Raw genomic sequence first — 22,377 nt, 5'->3', positions numbered from 1 at the left:
TGAAGAACATCGCTGCGTGACCGAATGGGGAGATCTCCCTTTTTGAATTTAGCAATGCGTTTTTCTTTTTTCTTTTTTGTTGTTATTATCAGTTATTGTGTATTTTTGGAATTGTTGCCAATTAATTGCGCCACTTTTTCTGCTTTTATAAAGTACAGTGTATAATAAAACACACCAATCTAGTGGTGTTAAAATTAATTAAATTGTTACACTAAAGTTATAATGTTATAATCGAACTATACCACATTGTAATAAAATATTGAAATGTATTATGAATTTTTAATCTCACGTTTAAGTCGTGTTATTTATTTCTAGCCATCTTTAATGTTTCTAATTTTACCTATATTTTTGTATACTTTTAACATGTACTTTTAATTTAATGTTTTTTATAAACAATACGTGAAATCTTGAAATAAAGTCATTACAAAATATATCATTACAAAATAATCATGCAAGATGTAATTGACCACTTATTGTAATTCCACGTATTGGAATTAACACCATAACTAAATGTATATAAAATGATGAACTTTCATAAAATTTCGTCCAAATTTACTTTTGTTTAGTTTCAATTATAGTCTTAAATAGAATTACATTTTTATTTATATAGAGATATATCTTATTCAACTTCGCTGCATTTCTACAAATTATTTTATTATCAAATATACATTTGCCGCATAAATATTTCTCGTGTCTTAAACAAATTTTCGTAATTTTGTAACCTTTACAATAGCCTTGATGAAATAGCCTTTTCTTTGTACTGATTGCATTTATTTTAAGAATAACTAACATATTTTGTTGGTAGGCAAGGCAAAGTACAAATTTTTCTCAGAAAATAAAAGAATAAACTAAAATTAAATACCGAAAAATATATTGTATGCATGTTTTAAGAAAAGTTAGAAATTATGAAGCGATGTGATAAAGTTTAAATATGGTTAAATTTGTGTAGAATTTCCGACAGCGGTTAATTTGATCACGCCGATACGTTTAGTGTTAAAGAAACAATCATTTCCTAAAATAGATAAATATTTTATACGTGATATTACCATTTCATGTTACTGAAACTGCTACTAATTATATTTAGAAATTACATCGAGTTTTAAAATATTCTTATTTTTCAAAAAAATGAAACAGAGAACTCAGGATAAAACTTATGTTGTTCTAGATTCGTGAAAGAGAAGAAAATGGATAATCGACAAGGGAGCTGTAACATTCTGGGAAAATAATTGCCAGAGAACTGACACTCGCAACGATACGAACACGTAGCATCGTGATCATAGCCAAATCCGTTTCTCCTATTACGACACACGCCATTACGCTCTTGACGTATTAAACGTTCCATTTAACTGAGGTCTAAGCCCTAGCGAAGCTTATGCAACATGTTTGCAATTGAATCCCAGCGGCATTACGTAAATACTGGCGTGTACCGTGGTGAAGATTTCTGTTCGGGCTAGCTAAGTCGAGTATTTGGTCTCGTCGTGTTGTTCTTGGAGAAAGAAGAAGGACAAACCTTTGACAAAAGGCTTAACCAACTGCGTTACAAGCCTGGCACATCCTTAATTACGTTTCTCTAAACCCTCTAAACTTCCTTGTAATTCTCGCTTCGAACCAGTAACTTGGCAAATCAATTCTTCTTCTTTGTTTTCGATGCTTTTCAACGAGCGACTAATGCTAATTGCTAATTCTGCTCAAAGCTGTGTCACTTCGAAACCGAGGAAAAAGAAACTACGATGTTTTTCTGATTTTGTACATTGTCTTTTTCAACCTCCGTGTGGCTCTATGGAGATTGTCAATGGCATTTATTATCCAAGATGAAAGATAAAAATAAAAGTTAAATACTCTGATATTATTATAAGAAACAAGTAAAAGTTCGATTAGGTTCGGTTTAGGTTTGATTTGTCGTATGGTAGTCTGTTTTACGTTTACGGTATTAAATACCATAAATTCTAATTAAATATTAAACGTGAAATCGTTCAAAGCAAAGAACAGCGTGTCCAGAAGAAGCCAAACTCGCGATATAAATGTTTGCCTGGTGCTTTCCTTCTTCGTCGCAAAAATGCGCAGAATTCACGTAACACAAAAAGACATATAAAATAAGCAAAATAGATTGCTTGTAAAACGAATTTCTATTCAATTCCTATTTCTTTGCTTGCACCCATAAATCCCTGTTATACAATTGCATCCTCATTATACGATCTCCAATTTCCAGTTTGGTAAAACTAAAGGGAAAATCCATGACCATAAAATTCTGCGAAAACGAATAAAATCCTATAGAGCGCAAAGAACGCGCGTTATGAAACGCCTGTTTCGTCCTCTTGCTTTGTCCAGCGAGTCGCTTTGTTCACGTGGCACGAAATTAATCTAGAAAATCAAAGTGTTTCTGTGTAACGCGGCGGTGTAATTAGCAGGAATCTCGCTGGAACGCCACAGAAATAATTCTAGCAGCTTTATTAAAACCATTTCCAATATTTCGCTGGTTTTCTGCCGATGCAAGACGCTGGTTCCATGCTTTTTAATTAAACTATGGATAGTCGGACGAAACCACTGGAGACTCTAAACAGCGGGTCAAGGAATCGGTGGGAGAAGCGGCCATCAGCGGCGAACGGATCTCAAGAACGAGGATGGTCTCGGCTTGAACGAGTTAATGCAAGAAAGTCTCTGGGCTTTCTCTACGTAAGCGATCAGGATAATCCGCGGATCAGTGCTATCGAAGCGAAATCCCCTCTGAAGTATCGTCTTTTCTTCGCGTAAAATGAGATTCTTTCGTTATAATTGCGTCAGTTGACGAGCAGCAATTTTTTTCATCGGTCCGAACGAGAATGATTGGCGGCCTCCTCGAATCTTCTTCTTTTATATTTTCTCTTTTATCCTTCATTTTCTTTTTTAATGGCCACTCTGGTTCCCGAGGGTATTCATTGGAAACTTTTATGTTCGTACTGTCTGCGCTGTATGAAATGTTTTGGAATTTCACTGGCGCTGCAATTAGCCAGGTTTGTCATCGTCGTGTTGGCCGAATTTGAGATCGATTTAAAAGCGTATATAGATGCTGTAATATATTTATTGTAGCTATATGTTACGTGAAAAATGATTTTTTGTTGTATCTGTGCACGGTATAAATAGCCACCTTAAGACTTGCAACGTAGGTGAAACTTGAGCAAGGCGAGACTTGGAAGTAGCAGGTTTGTACAGCAAAATCTGGCTAATGAAAGTTCTAACGACAGTTTCTAATTTCAGGTCAGGTTAGTTAAGGTGTTGGAGAAGTACGTAGCTTTTGTCGTTACTTTAATTTTCGTGAATTCCTACAAAATTCTCTCATCTCAATCAGGCTAGAATTTTAATAAATCAAAGTCGAACTGTCCCGGTAGAAAAACGTCTCATGAATCGAGATGACGAGATTTAAATAATTTCCTATTAATTCTCCAATGAGAAGTTCTTCGATGAACTTATTAAAAGATGCTATTGAATCGCAAACAATCATGAAAGTGATATTCGTAGTACGACAACGATGAACATTAGCAATCCTTTATGACTTTACTTTATGAATTTTATTAATTTATAGTAAATTTACAATCTTTAGATTTATTGAAAAATTGGAGGAACCTTTCTCATAAATTTAATACTTGGGGTAGTCACTGTGCCAATCTGCTAATATCGAAATATCGTTCGAGTACGCGAAACGCAGACGCCCATCACTGTTAAGGGTAGTTCCCAGGGGAACAGCGGCGGGACTCTGCTCGAGATTCGGTCTGCTCGGCGAATGGGAAACGAACGAGGGCAAAGGTAGTTTGTTCCAGTGCTCGGCCAGGTCTAATTAGAAAAGTCAATATCGACTGGCGGTCGGGCCACGAGTCTCTCGGTGTTCATTATATTATAATATTCTCTAACGCATCCCCTGATGCCTCTAAGACCGCGACGTAGCCAGCAAGCGAATTGGCGTCGTTATCTTGGCCAATGGCAGGCCAGTCTTCCTTCTTTTTTCTTCTTACGACTAACGCGATTAGTTTCAAATGCCTAAGAACAGCCACGTTGTTCGTCTTTGTTAGACACGCACCGATCGATATCAAAGATGATGCTCGAAATAGAAATAAAATGCGTGAAATAAAAGAACGCGTGTTTGCTTATATTAGGTAGTCTGGAAAATTTCTTTCGTTTTATAAGGAAATAATGGATGCACATCTTCCGTTGCATATTATTTTATCGAATTACGTATGATACATTTTGTTCTATCAAAATAAAGATCACAACGTTTGACAGATTGGGTTTCATGTTTGTATAAAGATGCGTCGTTGTAAAAGACGTGTCTGTAAGAAAAAGACACTTTCAGGACAATTTAATACATAATTAGCAGATTATAGATGTTTCTGAATTTTATGAGAAAATTAAACGCGCAAGATATTATGGGTTTATAAAAATTCCGTGGATAAATATACGCAGAAGGTTAGAGGGAAATATTTCTCTGCAATGTTTAATGGGGAAAATGAATTTTTGTTTATCCTGTACGCGTTATGGGTAAATATTAGATATCTTTTATATATTTTATTTCCTTTAGTTGTATGTACACGTAGAAATTTGTTCAGAACGAATAAGTAGATGTAATTTGAAGTTCGTGATGCGCAGCAAATATCAGTGATTTATCAACACTCTCGCAACTGGTAATTTTATCGTTTCTCTGAAACTAAGAGCCGCTCGGATATTAATAATTCTAAAACTGGTAGACACAAACTTCTCTTATTACCAGAATGTTATGTCAATTTCGCAAATTTCTAAACGTCTGAATCTCCGAATAACCAGATATACAAATCCTGAATTTTCCAATAATTTCGAAATATCGACATTTTTAAATGCGCGTATATCCAAACTCCCGGATTTCTCAAATATTTAAATTCTACATTCTAATTTCCAAGTACGCGAATATTCAAATATCTAAGCTTCCGAATATTCAGATATCTGTATTTCAAAATTACAAAAGTACCAGGATCAAGGATATCTGGTCAAAATATGTGGTAAGAGAATAATTGGGTAGAAAAATCCAGCGTAAAAAAATATATAAATCTGTTAAACAAGTAATCAAATAACCAAAAAATACTTTTTGTCATGACTGTAAATCTCACGCATTACCATAACCACAATTTGGAGGCGATGATTGCACGTCTGACTGGTCGATGGACGATACGATGCAGGACATTCGTCGGCATGTCGCGAGTTTATCGGCGACAAAACGCGGCGGGACTCGTTAACACCGTGAAATATACTGCCGTCCATAACGAACGGACTCTCTTTTGGTGCCGATATCCTCGCGACGACCGCGTCGCTTTTTACTCCCCGTTTCCGAGTCGTCCCGATGTTATGGGGCTTTAAACGAGCGTTATAATGACCGCTGGTCGACGTTGATTAAAAAACCTTCAACCGACTGACGTGGGTTCGCTCGCTGGCCGGGGGATGCTAAATCGTTCGCCACGTGCTTCCGCCCAGAGAATTCGATCAATATGCATAGCCGTCAACCTGTTCTTTTTCCTTGATTTTTTCAATTATTTTTCGAAATTCGTGGATTTTTCCTGCTTGCTGTTATACGTAATTTTACCATGGACTTTCAAGGTTGATTCGCTGAGAAAAAAAAACGCGTTAATGACGATTGATATTTTTAATTATGAAACTAAATTATTTGAACGTAGGAATATCAATTTTAAGAAAAACAGTGGCTACTAAAATTATATCTACTTTTAGTAAGTATGCTTATTTCTCAATTAGACGCTTTTTATCAGGTTTCATATTCCATTTTCACAGTATTAAATTTTCGTGATCACGTGAAGGTACCAAACAATATGAAATTTAATATACTTGGATAATAAATGTAATTAACGTACTGTAATGGTATACATTTATTTTTTATACACACCGTGTACACGAAAATCAGTTGGCTTCATTAATATTCTTGTAGCTTCAGGATGAAGTTTAATTTCAATCATATTGATTGCATCTACTTGATTTTTTAAAAGGATTGTTTTGTATGGAGTTTGAATTTCATAACGTAACGCAAAGCTCGTAGCTACGCATAAGGATCATCTATGTCATCAAAGTCACTTGAAACTTATGACGCGTCACTGTTAATCAAGGTCATTTAAAAATTATATTAAGTCACGAAATTATGCTTTGAACAGTAGAAAACCGTCCCTTATCAGAATCGCGTCGATCACTATAGATTGCTTACAGCAAAATTGATATATATATATATATATATATAAAAAAAAAAAAAAAAAACACGAGGTGTTAAACTTCGACGAATTTATGTCGCGTCAAAGCAATCGGTTTAAAGCTCGCTACAGCCGCCGGTGCAATCCATAAAAACGACTGCAATTTAAAAACAAACTGCTGGCAAACCGTCCATAAATTTCCAGTCTAAAAAAACCAACAGAAAAAGGAAAAAGGAGAATCGAAACGTTCAAAAGCGGGCGACTTCAGAACGGGAGAAACATTTAATTCGTAGAATTCCCAGAGTGGCCACTCGTTTGCAGGCCATTCGCCGTTTAGAAGATATTACGCTGTCAAGCGTAACCTGGCAAATTTGAAAACCGTGCAATCATAAAGCCACTCAGAATTCACTTGCCCTCGACGACACCCAAAACCCACCCCAACAGCCAGTGTCCTCCAAAACACCTGTCTCGTTACAACGCCGCTGTACTTGCACGATAATACTACTCGCCATCCCATTCCATCCAATAATTCCGTACAAATTTAATAACCAGACCGCCACGTCCTCCTAGCCTTTAGCGATATTGCCAAACAAAGGTAAAAAACAGAGAACAATGAGTGCACGCGTGCACTCTTACTATTTCTCGTTTTCTTGCTGCTGTACACAGGCTGTCGCAAAATATGCGGCAGGATAGTTCTTGTGTTTATTCCAATCACAAATTTCAAAATATAAAATAGAATTTTCAAGAGATTTCAAATTGGAGAGGCAAGAGACATCGAGGAATATAAGTAGAATAGGTCGGCGCATAGTCGGACAACGATAGGCAACAATCGATCATAAAATTTGAGCGTCGATATTTCGTGAGCGATAGATTGCAGTGTTATCAATTGCAATTTTCCAATGAAAAATACAATTTCCAATATGAAAGAAAGAGACATCCGAAAGCAGAAGCAGAACAGATCCGTCTGTGATTAGGTATCAGTGACGAACCGTAAGATATATGGACTGTAATATTTTATAGATTTTATAGTTAGGCCACTGACACACTGTTTTCACGGTAGATATTAGCTAACTAAAATTCGTTTTAACATTAAAAAGGCAAGGATACCAGAGAACTGTGATTAACGATACGGCAATCAGTGGAGAATTTGCAAAAAGAACACCTGCGTTTGACTGTACAGTAATTTACGTTCATCCACGAACATTTCCACCACGCTTCTAACAAACTTTCTAACATTATTCGATCTTTTCATGCAACACCCTGTAGAAGCGTACCTTTTTAATAACATTACCAGTCCGCTGTTCGCTTTAATCCTCGCTCGTTCCCACAAAAAGCGGCTAAATCTTGGTGGCGACCGCGTAGAGACTGGATCGTCGCGCAATGGCGGTGACGCTGGCGGTTTCCACGCCAGTGGAAGGGTGTACGGGGTGGATAGGACACCGCGAGGGTGTACAGGGGGGACTTTAAGCCGGCAGGATAATCCGCGGTTTAGAGCTTTCGAGCAATAGCGCTGATACGCGACCGTTCCGCCGTTCGACCGTCCGTTTTCCTCCACCACCCCGTTCCCACCCCCTTTGTCGCTATTATATGTCTACTATGTAGCGGTAGAAGAGGGACAGAAGGAGAATTGAAGCGCGATGAACGATACTACTGCGTGCCTAATATCGATGGTTTGCTAAGTAGATCCATTGCCACGATGTACGATGCTTGTCGTTTCTTTGATTTATTTCGCAGTGGTGGAATGCGATGGCGGAGATGCCCGTAGAATTTTAGGGAATTTGTTGCGGATGGTTGGAAGATTAGTCGATCAAGAGGTCGTGATAGCTTGTTTTTGGCTGTCGTCAAAGTCAATGGACTGATAATTAGATTTATTTATGTTGAAGTAATTACTTGTAGGATAAGTCTAAATCTTTTTCCTTTTGTATACTCGTGACCTGGACCTGGACAAATAGAATTTGGTGAAGCAAAAAGAATTAATAGATTTTTATTGCTGTTTCTTGTAACTTTCAGCCAGAGTTACACACCAAGGTTAATTTTTTTGCTAATGTCCTTTACTATAAATGTACCAACCTGCTTCTTATTATATTCTATCGTAACGTAACACTGCTAGAGTGAGGATGTGCATCAGCATACACTATACCTGTACTTGTACTTGTACTTACTTCAATATATATTTTATTACAAATTCATCCACGCGTTCCTCTATCAGATTACCTTAACAATTTTAAACCAGCGATACTGGATTTATTATTAACATTGAAGTTTAATCGATGGATACGTAATGAGAGGTTGGAGTGTAGGGGTAATTAGAGAGAATGTTATGTGAATGTTGTTGTAATGAACGTTGTAACGCATAATATTTACCGATATAATATCGTAATAGTTTCTACCGCTAAATTACAAAAGAAGCTCTGTGCCACGTCGCGATCAATTTTAACCCTGTTTTTAACTTCAAGCTCGTATCACCTGCACAACATGGGTTCGTAGAAAGAATTCACAAGAGCGAAGTGTTCAGTAGACGTCCAAGCGGATTACATGGCTGCAAGCTTGCAAGCCACGGAAGAAGCCACACGTGTCACCAGCTACTTCTTGCCAATCGTTCACGACCGCACACCACCTTCTTTAAAGGTATTTATCTACCCTGTGTGGCTTAAAGAGAATATCAAGAATAATTTACATCAGTATTAACCCTTTGCACTCCGAATTTTATTTCAATTTCGTTACCAGCAGCTCCCAACGCTTTTAAGCGTTTTATTTGGAATTTACTTGAACTAAAAAATTTAAATAAATAAAGGAAGAAACAAATTCACTTAAATATCAGTTTTATTTACACTATTGTTGTATTTTGTAATTTTTAAATGTATGATATATCTTGAAACAATTTCCAGGATACAAACCTTTCACACGTTTCAGAAAAAAAGGTGAACATGAAAAAATGTCGAGTGGCACTCGACAAAGGATCTACTGAGATAAAAACTGATGTCGAGTCACACTCGACATAGGAGTGCAAAGGGTTAACGAACTGTACATGTTCTCATGGAAATTCATATTTTTATAAATACAATTAAAACTTGAATCTATGTACATACAATTGTTTTACTCGCTAAGTATAGTAACAAGTACTGTAATTTAATGTAATAGTACTGTAATGTAAGTACTGTATTACACGAATTCTTTTATACTTGCGACTTCGCAAGTTTCCTATAAACGCATCAAAATCCACCATCTTCGTCTTCGATAGACACAATTCATCCTTCAAAAATTCCACTGCAATATATTGCCGACAATTTACTACAATTGCCAAATGATTCTCCCCATGGAAACAACCTTCGAGTACCACAGTTCATTCGGCAACAACGCACCACTTAGAAGCAGTCCGTGGAAGATAAAAAAATGTAAAAACAAGACGGTGACATGGCTTCGCGACGATTACCATTGAGACGTGCTCGTAAAAAACAGGCTCTGCTGGTCGGTCGAAGGGTGGTGGTGGCGATTGCTAGTGGCGAAGAGAGTACGAACGAATCCGGTTATCGGTTATCCATAAATCGAAACTAGACGAGCTGACCGTGGTAGATGGGTCATCATAATCCGAACGGACGAGCAACGGTGATCGGGGTTCGACGCAGTTGGACTCTGATGGCTTCGTCGTCCGTGGAACGGGTGGAAAATAAAAACGTTCAGGAGAAACGAGCGAACGAGCGAGCAGAAGAGAGAGAGAGGAGAAGCGTTTCTCGTCGATGACATGCGACGAGAAGGAGAGACGAGGATATCCGGGGGAAAAGGGGGAGAAAAAGGTTGATAGAGAGGAAGAAAAATGTGGGTGATCTCGCGTGGTGAGCCACGCGAATAGCAGCTGCAAACCACGATCTCCAATTAACGACCCACTTTTTTGCGCCGGTGCTCGTCAACGCGACGCGTCTCTTGTTATTGTCGTCGTGGTCGTTATTGTTGCTTCACGTCGTTGCTTCCGTTGTCGGCGTTTTCTTTTCGGCTGATAGCGATAAAAAAAGAAAAATATACGATAAAGCAACGAGAAAGAAAGTACAATGTTGATACAAACGCTGACAGTTTGGTGAGAAAGTTTCGCGGCTGGAATCGTAGTCTGTTACAGTCGCGGGTTGCGGATAGTTTCCCAGTTGCTTTTGTTTTTTAATTACTCGCACTGCTTTGTTCGCCAAAGTTTGCCGCCGAGGTGTGCTTTCGACGTTGCGATTAAAGGGTCGTCCGGTCATTTTAAACCACGCCAGAAAGTTTTTCTGCGGTAGAAACCGCGAAATTCCTGTCAGAATCTTAATACGATGTCAGGAAATACTAGACGACTTTCTCGGGTATTCCAATCTCCACAAGTTTCCTTGTATATCGAATGACTGTACGTTTAAGGTTCGCGAGAGGAGGAACGTTAATATTACGCAAACTCAGGAATTTTAGTATTGAGGTGGATAGGTCGTGGTTATGCTGCTGCTGTTGTATAGGCCGAGGTAGGTACTGCTGCTGGTATACTGGTCGCTGAGAGGTACTACTGCTTTCTTCTCATTAAGATGTCGTGGAAGAAAAATCGGACTACGGGTACCGGGATTTGAACCCGGGTCCCGAACGTTCGTAACCAAAGGCGCTAACGACCGCGCTGCCATCGTCCGGTAGTAGTTACTGTCGAGTGCCACCACAGTATTATAGTTAATGCAATTTCGAACAAAATAATTTCACCAATGCGTGTGTACACTAAACCTAATATTTTTACACATCCTGTCAGTGTATCCTTCTGATACGCTGTTTGCTATCCTCGCGCCACACAGAAAGATCCACGACCCCATAACGCCCCATAGCACCGGAAGTGGTCATGGTGGCGCAACAACTTCCTTCGTCAAATACCAGATCCCGTGAGCATCGACCACATCGATTCGGACTGGCGGAACGTCCGTGGAACGTTGAAATCGGAGGACGCAGAGGCAAGAAAATCGGATGAAACGCGGCCTACGAGCGTTGACGAAAGTGATACCGTTGCTCTGTAGTGAAATTTAAGCGTTCTGCTGGTCTATAGACGGCCCAGTGACCGCAACGGCTGGTTCAGCCTCGCAGGAGTCGAACCGGAAGAACAGAGGACCCAGCAAAACCGCGAAAGAACTGCTTTGTTCGTGACAAAGGCGGCCGTTAATCGTCGTCTACGCGTTTCCAAGGAATTCCTGATAAAACTCGATTAAACTTCGAAGAGATATAGTGGAGAGAAAGGCGGCGGATGGATTGAAACGTTGTTTCGAAGTGGAAGCAGAGCGGAGAAACGTGAGAACCGAGGACAATGACGGTCGCTGCGAAAGTTATTCGATTTACCTCGATAAATATCGCGGAAAACGGATCGGTTCATGGACTTGTTAAAAGGGTATCTGGAATTTGCTGCAACTGTTTCTCGTTTGGTTAAACACCGGAATTAAGAGCCTGAGGAAAAGGGTTTGGATGGAAAGGGAAAAATTGGCAGTTGGAGGGTGAGAAATGCGAAGCTTGGAATTCGAGAGTAATTAAGTCAAGTAACGAACACGTTGCTTTTCTCTTAAAGCAGCGCATAAATATGTTGTTAGCAGACCGTGGATTTCTTGTAAATTCATATTTCTCTGGTTATCAGTGTGAATATCATTTTTGAATTATTACGCAGCGATAGAATTTAAAGAAAGTTTATAATGTTTATTTCTAAAGTTTTGTATTAAAAATATAAAAACGTATTTTGTAGTAAATTTTATGATTGTAACTATAATTATTTAGTAGTGTGCTTTGAATATTTTATACGGCCCATTGCGTATGTTTTGTACATTTTAGTAAATACTTTTGAATTTTCTACGAGTACGTAAACATCCGAATTGTATTTATTATTTTTATACGAAATCTATCTCTATAGTCAAAATAATAATTTTTCCTATTTTTCGGCAAATATGTATCTTTCATGGAACAATTCAGTTACGTGTATCTTCACGTTCTTCCACTAATTTTCGCGATATTGTTCGACACGCCAGTAAACGCGAACGAGAATTACTGCGCCCCATATTTAATCAGGTTCTTACGAGTTTAACACGAACTAACTGGCTTCGCATGATTCTTGCATGCGGCGATACAAGCTCATTAAACGTCGTTAAATAATTTGAATAAAAAATCAGATCTACATGAAACGAGAATTCGCTCGTTAAGAAGTTTCGTCGGAAAAATGCTTCGTTCTGTTTCGCGACTAAGCGCTTAATGCACGCATCCGGTTTCTGGGGCGGCCTGTATCGTCGGACACGTTTCCCGTTTGAACGTTATATACCTAATTCCGGAATTTTCCCTCGAGTCGTCGCTGCGTAATTTTTTGCAGCGCGCACTTAGTCACAGAAAAAGTTGGCCGTGGATTGCACTTGGCCGTAGTGAAAAAAAGGAGAAAAGTTTTTTTTATTGGACCTAGAAAAGTTCCTGATTCGCTTAGCCAGCGCGCCGCTCTAAAAAATAATAAAACTTTTCGCCGACCACCAGCCATTATCTCGGGAATTCTTCCACGTCCGTTTATCGCGCGTGTTCCGCGAATTATTTTAACATCGCCGCGCTTAAGCTGAACCGCGCGAACAATAAGCGGGCCAATTTCGTCCCATCGTTTCCGTGTCACGAGCTCTTCATTGAAATTTACGCCCATGAAAACTCGAAACGTGTACAATCATCTTTTGTCACCTTCGATTAAGCGCTTACCGTGTACGTTTTAGCTTGTCGCTTTTTGAAAAAAAAAAAGAAAAAAAAAGAAAAAGCACATGGATTGCGATATTCATTCGTATCTTTTTAAATTGTTGGCTCCGATATATCGATCAAATTTGCAATATATTTTTTAGAATTTACAGACAATTATCATTACTGTCGGTTAATATTTCAGATTACAATTAACCTCCTTTCACTGCGAATTTTATTTCAATTTCGTTAGCAGCAGCTTCCAGTGCTTTTAAGTATTTTATTTGAAATTTACATGAACTAAAAAATAAGACCATTTAAATAAATAAAGAAAAAACACATTCACTTAAATACCAGTTTTATTCACACTATTGTTGTATTTTGTAATTTTTAAGTGTATGATATATCTTGAAATAATTTCCAGGATGCAATCTTGGTTTTCTTTCGCACGTTTCAGAAAAAAAGGTGAACATGAAAGAACGTTGAATGGAAATCGACAAAGGAGCTACTGAGATAAAAACTGATGTTCAGTCACACTCGATATAGGAGTGCAAAGGGTTAATAGTATTATATACGTGTATATAATATATAATATCGATAATATTGAATAAAAATAGAATCCAAGGAGTCTGTAGAATCCTCAGTTTTTTCAAACGCTGTTTCGCTGACCGATACGATTCATTGAATTCCATTCGCTGAAAAGAAATTTTCGCTACTACACCGTCAGTGTATTTTGTTTCTTTTTTTTTTTTTCTTTTCTTTTGGTCTTAAATATGTATTTTTAGCGTTCTTGAGAAGTATTGACATAAGATTAACTATACCGTCAGTTTTTACATCTACTCTACAGTTCCATAAATATCGGAATTTTGAAAAAGCTCGTATCTCTGGATTTAACAAGTTGCTCGCACGTCGTATCGAAACAGCCATTTTCAACCAGCAAGCAACATCAAAACCAGAAAATCAAGAAAAATGAACTTATCGCGTGTTTTCCGTGTAATCTCCGTTTCATACGTTGAAATTATTTAATGATTTTTGCTTTCACGAGCAAATCACATACAGAATAGAAGATCACTCGTTGGCTGAATGAATTGTTTCAAGTATATCGAATGTGTATGTCGGTTGGTAAATTTGCCCGGAATTTAAAATATTCATGCAGTTGTAAGCGAGAGAGGGAGAGAGAGAAGGAGGGAGAGTAGTTGGAATAACGTAGCTCGTTAAATCGGTTGTTTTAACAAGCCGCTTCCGTGCTCCAATAATTCTCTCAATAAACCCATTTTTCCAAATAACCGTTGTAACTTTTTCTGCACAGTTCTATGATTATTTCCGTTCCAACAAAAAGAAGGGATCGTTATAAAGTTGAAAAGAAGGTCAGGTAGCAGATATATTCGAAGAACCTTCGTTTTCCACCCTCCATGTACCGGCTACAAAGATCAAGAAAGAAAAATTCATGACTTTCGTCTCGATACATGTTCCTTTTAACGAAGCAGCGTATAAACATTTTGATGGACTATCGTCAAAGTAACGAATATGCTATTTTGAATCGGCATGGGTAAGACAAAAATTGGTCGCGTTTCAGAAACTTGAAATTTCTGCACTTTTATATCAAACCATATGAGACAGAATTTTCACGTATTTATGAGAAATTCAAAAGCGTAAGAATTATTTGCCACACGGGATGTAATTTAGTTAGAATTCGTAAGTCAAAAATTCCCGAATCTACTTGCAGCGTAATGAGATTCTGCGAATTTACCTTTCCGTAGTTCAATTCATTCGCTCGTGAAATGTCGTCAGCTGGCGCGGAATTTCACTCATTTTCGTGTATCAACCGCTATTATTATCCGTCTTTGCTCCAATTTATCTACTACAAATGAATCGTTTAATAACGTTCAACCATCCAATTATCTTCTCGTTACGTTACAAAAATTGCTCACACGACACGTATTTATTCAATTTTACTATTGCTATTACAAATATCATTATTGTCGCACTAAATTAAGAAACTAAACTAAACTAGTCTGTGAACTAAAAATGCCCAAAGTTACAAACACGTGCGTGTAGATTTCTCTAAATTCGTAGCTTTGCAATCTCGTAATTTTCAAAATATTCGAGCTTTCCAATTTCCACGTCTATCCAAATATTCAGATTTCCAAACGTTGAAAATTCTCAACATACGTATAAAAATCACCAAATTTTCAATTCTCCAAATATCCAAACTTTCAAGTACCGATCATTCTAAACGTTCCTCCTTCAACTTCAAATTCGCCAACATTCAAATTTCCAACTACCCAAATTTTTATCCATCTTTCTAGTTCCTCCACGCCATACCTATATCGCGAAGTTTAACCACCGTAACGCTATATCCGCAACATGGTTCGCCAAGATCACCGCCAAATACGAAACACAAGCGAAATACACGCGAAACGCAGCTCGAAAATCACCGCGGAGCTGTGTACCTATGAAATTAAAATGTAATTTTGGCGGCCTCGTAATCTCCGCGAGCATCACCGAGTGTCGCGAATACGTGTATCGGGTTTCCTGTGGCGTCCAAAAGGGGCGAGGGGATTGTTCGCGGGGGTGGCGGCCGCAAAGGATACCGCGACAGGTCGGCCAGCTTATTTGCATATTTTAATCTAACAGCGAAAAGCCGCAGGATGCTAGTTTTCCCATTAGTCCGGTGACGCTCAACCCTTTGCGAGGCCGTGTTGTCTCGGATAGTGAATTTTACGAGAGATGCTCTGCACTTCGATGGCTTTTGAAGATCAACCAACGTGATGGAGCGTTTATTTTGAACGTGGTGTAAGTTGGTTTTCCTTTGTATTGAAATATTCAAGCGTTTGCGTTTCCATTGATTGAAAAACACTGATAAGGTCTATTTAGTTTTGTCCGCGTCTTTGTGCGTTTAATTGTCATTGTGTTGTGTGGATATAAGTTCATTATACGAATAGTCTTTTGGAGAATTAACTGAATGAATAAATTTTTCCAGGTTCATCAGTGGATTTGTAGCATTTTGAATATTAGCAAATTGTAGAATTCATGAAATTTTAATTATTTGAAATGTAAAACTATTATTAATTTAAGTATTGTTCAACTATTATTGATTATTATTAATTTAATAATAATAGCTTAATAAAGGTACTAATAATTTTCGAGAATGTTGTTAGAGCGCATTTACACAGCTTGTTCACATGCGATCGTATTGTATCGGATAGGATTACGCTCGCTATCATTTGTTTTTGATTATTGGTGTTTCGGCCAGATTACGGCAAATGGGCTCACACCATTTTCAAAATAAACGATCATGCGATTCGATTTATCAACAGAATTGCAATTGATCGAAGCAAACGAATATCTTAAGATTCAAATTACAAGTTTTCAAAATTTAAATTCAAAATTTATTATTAAATATTAAAATTTATTCGTTCAAAAATTTAAATGAACTTTACAATTGAAACGGTTTGGAGTAATATTATGGTAGATCAATGTAAAAAATTAATAGATTCTATGCCAAGAAGATGTAGCGAAGTGATAAGAAATAACGGATATTGGACAAAATATTGAATTTAAACAAAAATTGTGTATATTTTCTTACCAAAAATTAATATTTTTTGTGTAGTCTTAAACGTTTGACCGACGAAATATACAGATCTCGTTCCTTTTTTATAACTTAGCTATTGTGCAAAATATCAAAATTAAATTTTTTTTCTAAGTGTATAAACAAATGTCTAATTAGACAATATGAAGAGTAGAACACTATATTTATATTTTTTATGCAAAGTAAATCTATTATTATTTATTTCTTCCATTTCGTCTTAATCTTTTGTCCGATATTGTATGAATTGCTTACAAATAGAAAATTCGCGTTAGGGCACATGCAAATTCTTCTCAATTTTTCCGGAAAATGCATTTGCTCCACTGCTTTGCGTGGTTGTTTGTGAATTCGAAACAACGATAATTGCTTGTTGTATTAAAACGTAGAAATTTTCAAAATTTTTCTGGTCGATGGTTTTTTTTACCAGTGACATATTTTAATTATATTACAAATATGAACGTGCGATACGATGCCACTGTGGTTTTGCATCGCTGAGAGCGTGAAAGATCTTTCGAAAAAAATTTCACGTTCGTCTAGCTATTGCACTAACCTGCGCAGAAAAAGACACGCGAAGGGATGATGGGGATCGGAAATCTGATGTGTTTTATCCACAGCGGCTGAGTGCTTTCGCTTGTTTCAACGTGAAATATTCTACTAAGTTGATGCACAAGCATGAAACGTCGTTTTCCAAATACATATGTAGCTTTTCTCAAACGCCACTTGTCCAATTAAAATAATTTCCACGTTTAATGTTCAAATTTGTATAATAAAGTCAATATTAAGATAATTACGGAAAATTACAAATTGCTTGATTTAAGAAGCTTACCAATTCGAAAATTTGCAAAATCCCGAACCCTCGAGCTTCGAAAGCTCGAATTTCTTAAACCTGCAAAAGTCCAAAGTACTCGGTTTATATAAAACTGAAAATTCTTAATTACGCAAAATTCCGAATTATTCGTCTCCAATTGTTCTCCAATTTCTCCAATGTTTCGAAAAAACTAGTTTACGAAGTCTCAGACGTACTGCGAGCCAACTTGCCGCGTAAATTTAAGATCCAGTAACTTTCGCCACGCCCTAAATTCCGACGTTTGGACTTGAGATTTTAACCATATATCCTTGGGAAACCATTTGGATGAAGTTCTCGAAACGTGGTTCTTGACTTTTTCCCTGTCATCGTGACAAAGTGGCTTTTGCGCAAGGTAGATCGAAGCATTTTGAGCGAAGCACGCTAAAGGGAAGTTTCGCGATTCGACGAATTTGAGACGCGCGGAGGGATTTCCGTGGTGAACACGAGTTTCACATTTTTCAACGGATGTTTGCCCTTTCTCTCTGTTTTCCTCGTCCATTTGTCGAACGGTTGAGGCGAATGAGATCGTGTCTGTGAAGAACAGGAACGTCGAAGAGTCTACGAAAGAGAAAAAGAAAGAAACATGGTGTTGTTTCGATAATGGGAACGCTTGCAGAACAAATGCGGAAGTTGGTTGTTTCTTTTGAGAACTTGCACGAATTTTCCAACTTGTACAGCCTTGTGCAAAGGTTACCGCTTTATTCGATATTATTATTCACTGGATACAGTAATTTTGAAAAAATTTCATTTCATACTAATGTACGTGTACGACTAGAAATTGTGAATTATTACGTATTATGATTCATTAAAACAAGGTAGACATTTTTATTAGGCAACAAAGTATTAATTTATTCGTCGGAAATTTCATCGAGTAAAATAAATGAAAGTTATAAAAGTTAATTATAATTTGTTATGCAGCTTGGCTTCGAATATACATTCTATGAGAAAAACTATGCTCAACTCAACGTATTTTCATGTTCGATACATCACGTGATGGTGAGTGTATATTAAATAGTTTTAACGTCGTATTAAAAAACTATGGAAACTTGGGAAAAAGTTCTAAATGGCAAAATTATCGAATATTCGCAATTTCGAAATATACAAACTATGAAACTTTCAAATATATATCTGCTTTAATTCTGCAAGTATTTTCGGTTTATAACTGGTACTTAAAAAATCCTTAGATCTATTGTACATTCTTCCAAATTACGGAGAAAGGAAGTAGTTACCTAATGGAAAAAACGAAATAGTTGCCTAACGGAAAAGCTGGTTTTTCCCATAAACAATGTCGCCAATCGGCATCGTGGATCATCGCCCTCACTTTCCTAACTAAAAATGTGAGCAACGAATCCGCGTTCTTGGTTCAAATGGGACACCCATACCGAGCTTTCCTCCGTAATCAGATCAAAACGAACTTCAGAGTTCCTTCGGCTCTCTTGGTGCCTAGAAGTCCGACAGCTCCTACAGCTCTCACGGTACCTAGAATTCCTAGAGTCCCTATTCCTTTCACAGTACCTACAGGTCCGAGAGTTCCGACGGCTCTGAAAGTGTCTCGCTAGTCAATCGAAGTCAACATATACACGAATTCTCTCATCCACGAATAATACTTTTCTTCGTTACCTGTATCTTAATCAACGGCGTTACTAATTTGTGTGATTGTACAAAGTGTTGGAAATATATATTTTTATAACTCTGTGAATCTCAGTGTTATACTACAACAACCACCCCTATTATCCTAACCGAAATAAGAGGATCGAACTATTCGTGGTGTCGATTATTACAATCGTAACGGGAATTTACGACTCCCGTTGACGCGTATTCTAACGACCGCGTCTCCCCGCGATAGCTCGAAAATACACCTTCTATACCTTAATATTTACAAATATCCAAATTCTCGAACGTTCAAATTTCCAAATACGCGAATAAATGTTACCTAAAATTTCTACTAACTATTAACACGAATTTTCAAATTTTCAATGATAAAATAAATTACATGCAACTCGATTCGCAAGACAAAAGCAGCTGCGATTTATATCTGCAGAGGAGCAGCGAGACAAGATTACGATTCCGCAGATGCAGAACGTTGCCGTAAATTTTTAATGGGTCCACGAACAACGAGCACGGACAAAACTATGCTCATAAATAGAGAGGAAGGCGGTGGTTTACCCTACAACGGACTACAACTTGCCCGACCGTCGAATCTAAATCCATTTTTCGCCGCGGTCCACAAATTTCCAGCGATCGGCTGCCATTAATTGCTGGAATATATCACCGGCAGACCGAGATCACCGGCATACTACCAGCCAGACATAATTTACGGAAATAACGTTGGAAAAAATAACGAAAATCATCTGAAACGTTCGACGTTTCGAAATCCTCTACAAACGGCTTTTTCAAGACTTTCAAATATATCAACTGCTTTCCATCAGATTTTCTGTTCCGCGCGAGAGCAAAGAAAATGGCCAAAGTTTCGCGCATACGCCTCTGACTACGATTTTTACAAGGTTTATATTTGTTTCGATGAACTGGACAAAATTAAGTAATCGTTAAAAAAATTTGAAGGAAAATTCAACTTATTTTTAATATTTAACTTAGTACTTTGTACGTATAACGAAGAAAATAGCAAACGGGTAAGATGCTGGCATATTGAAATTTATAACATGAAATGCATGTAACATGTAAAATTAATAATTTCACTGGCCATTTGTATGCATTCGTAGGAAATTTGTATATGCCAGAATCTACAAAAATATATAATATATATAATAAATATAGAAGATATGCAAAATGCGGTACTCTCTGTGATATCTAGCGAATAAAATAATTTTCTACCTGAATTCCATTTCGTTAATTACGTTTACAAAGGAATGAATTCACTTAAACGTCCGCTCTCTATTCATAATTCACCTAAGCGTAAATACTGAAATTTTATTAGAAAATGAACGCGTGCTGAGACTTTTGAACGAGAGTAAGTAAACCCAGTTGATTTCTATACGATAACAAACGAATAATTTGATCTATTCTGTTCTTCCGCTGAAACAAAAAAATATAATGTGATCACGTTTCTCTCTTCACTCAGAGAAGAATCAAAATCTTAGGAGAAAAACTATTCCAGATAGCTGTAAACACATTTCGCAAAGCCGCTAGAAGAGCGTTTTTCTATGCGGGCGCTTTTCATTGAGTCGAAGTCGCCACGAATTTTACGCGACGTGGCGCGGAATTTAAAGCGTTAAGGGGTGAATAAAGGAGGCGAAGCCCGCGAGTCGTTGCTCGTTCGCGCGATTAATATTATAATTTAATCTAATGGAATCGCGTGCACGACCTATTTATGAGTAGCCAGGCCCCCAGCTGCGTCCATGATGAGACACACCGCGGTCATAAAATTCTGACCACGCCGGCAACGTGGGCTTCGTTTCGCTACAATTCGCCGTCTCCGCGCGTATAAATAATTCATGCGCCTCTGGCCGAGGCATAATATTTTCCTGGAGTTTTCCGACGGCCCCGACCACCGCCAGATTTGTCCAACGAACTCCCTATGAGGAAAAATCACCCTCGTTCGGTCCGGCGGCTGAGAAAAGGGGTGGTGGAAGGAGGAGTATTTGCAAGGAATGTTTGGCAAGTACAAAAGCGGTTCGTGGATGCTTTGAGTTTAAAGGCAAAGTCTTTTGGTTACAATAACTGGATATTTAATAATCCTCGCGCTAATCGATTCAGTTTCCTGTCGCTTATTTTCTTATCGAAGTCGAAGAAGGTTTGAAGCGTTAACGGTTGATGGGAACATTATGGTAACGTTTGTCTGGATATTGTGGAAAATTTATTTATTTATTTATAATATCGTGGAAAGTTTGAATAGTTGGATATTAGGAAATTTGGAAAATGTCAAAACTTATGTAGTACATATAGTATATATTTTATTTTATTTATATATAAATATGTAGTATTACATAATACTTATTTTATTTTACATTTACTTATTTAGGATACATTTTATATTATAGAACTTATATTACTCGCAAGTATAAAGGGAATAATTTTTGCAGCACCGCAAAGAAAAACTCAGTGCTTTGACAATCGATTTTACGTTGTTTTATTTGATTTCGGATGGAGTACTAAACGTGTGTTGACCAAGAATGTTGGGCAAACAATATGACAAAGTTTGAACAAATAAATAGACAGATATTTCTTTTTAGTGATAAAGTAACATTAAAAACAGAATCCACGTGTCCTGAGAAGGGAAACGTTATCTCAAGTAGAATAAAGTAACATTAAAGTAAGAAAATCGATAGAAATAAATATACTTTTCAATATATATGTCGGAGATGAAAGAACACCGGAACCTTCCCTTTGGAATTTTGGGAAGATCCCTTAGTACTGTAATCCAGATTCCACCGTAGCCGTATTAAGAAATTGTTGTCATTCGATTTGACTGTACTTATTTGAGATTTATGATAGTGAGCTTAGGCTCGAGGCGACAACCAGTCGCTGAACGTAGCCGCGGTCAAGGGATGAACGTTTTGTCTAACAAAGGCATGAAGTAATTCTATAGCTCTCCTTAAAAGAGATACTTGGGACGGGGCACGACGGTAAACGTTTCAATGGTTTCTGCCCCGTGGCTCGCCACACGCAGACTTTGTCCTTCGGGCAAGATGATTGCCAGATCTCAACGCATCTTCACAGTATATGTTTAGCTGGCCGAGGACCCGTTACGAATATTAAGTTGCAGATACACAAAGTTCTCCAAATAGACAAATAGTCCGTGTCCCAACTACGGGAAGATAAGAGAAATCTATCCTTCCACGAACGACGCTTCCCGCTAGCAACTTTTCCCAAGGACAGCTAACATCCTTCTCTAACCACCAACATGGAAATTGACCAATCAACAGTAACGTCAATTTCCCTCACCCTTCGAACGAAGACTTTCCTCTGCGAATCCGATGATCTCGTACCCTTAGGCACACCCATCATAGTTTTCTTCGACAGTGTCACCGTGACGGAGAGACACTCTCTTGTACGATCTCATCAACGATTGAATTGTCATCCTTATACGTAGTGATTGCTCCTTGCATTAACATTGAGTA

General features: G+C 37.7%; 2 long non-coding RNA genes across 2 annotated transcripts in view; one reads left to right on the top strand and one right to left on the bottom strand.

Annotated features, from left to right (window-relative positions):
* Positions 1-6,231, top strand: part of LOC126916916 (uncharacterized) — a 206,796-nt gene extending 200,565 nt beyond the window's left edge. Inside the window, exon 6 of the long non-coding RNA XR_007710823.1 lies at positions 1,166-6,231. This is a non-coding gene — a long non-coding RNA (uncharacterized LOC126916916). The remainder of the gene's footprint in view (positions 1-1,165) is intronic.
* Positions 1-22,377, bottom strand: part of LOC126916934 (uncharacterized) — a 186,538-nt gene that overhangs the window by 131,425 nt on the left and 32,736 nt on the right. The gene's annotated exons all lie outside the window — the stretch shown is intronic.

This window comes from Bombus affinis, chromosome 1, assembly GCF_024516045.1.
Source record: "Bombus affinis isolate iyBomAffi1 chromosome 1, iyBomAffi1.2, whole genome shotgun sequence".
In the NCBI taxonomy this organism is placed as follows: Eukaryota; Metazoa; Arthropoda; class Insecta; order Hymenoptera; family Apidae; genus Bombus; species Bombus affinis.
Note: the sequence above shows the minus strand (reverse complement) of the source record. Positions and strands in the feature narration are given on the sequence as shown.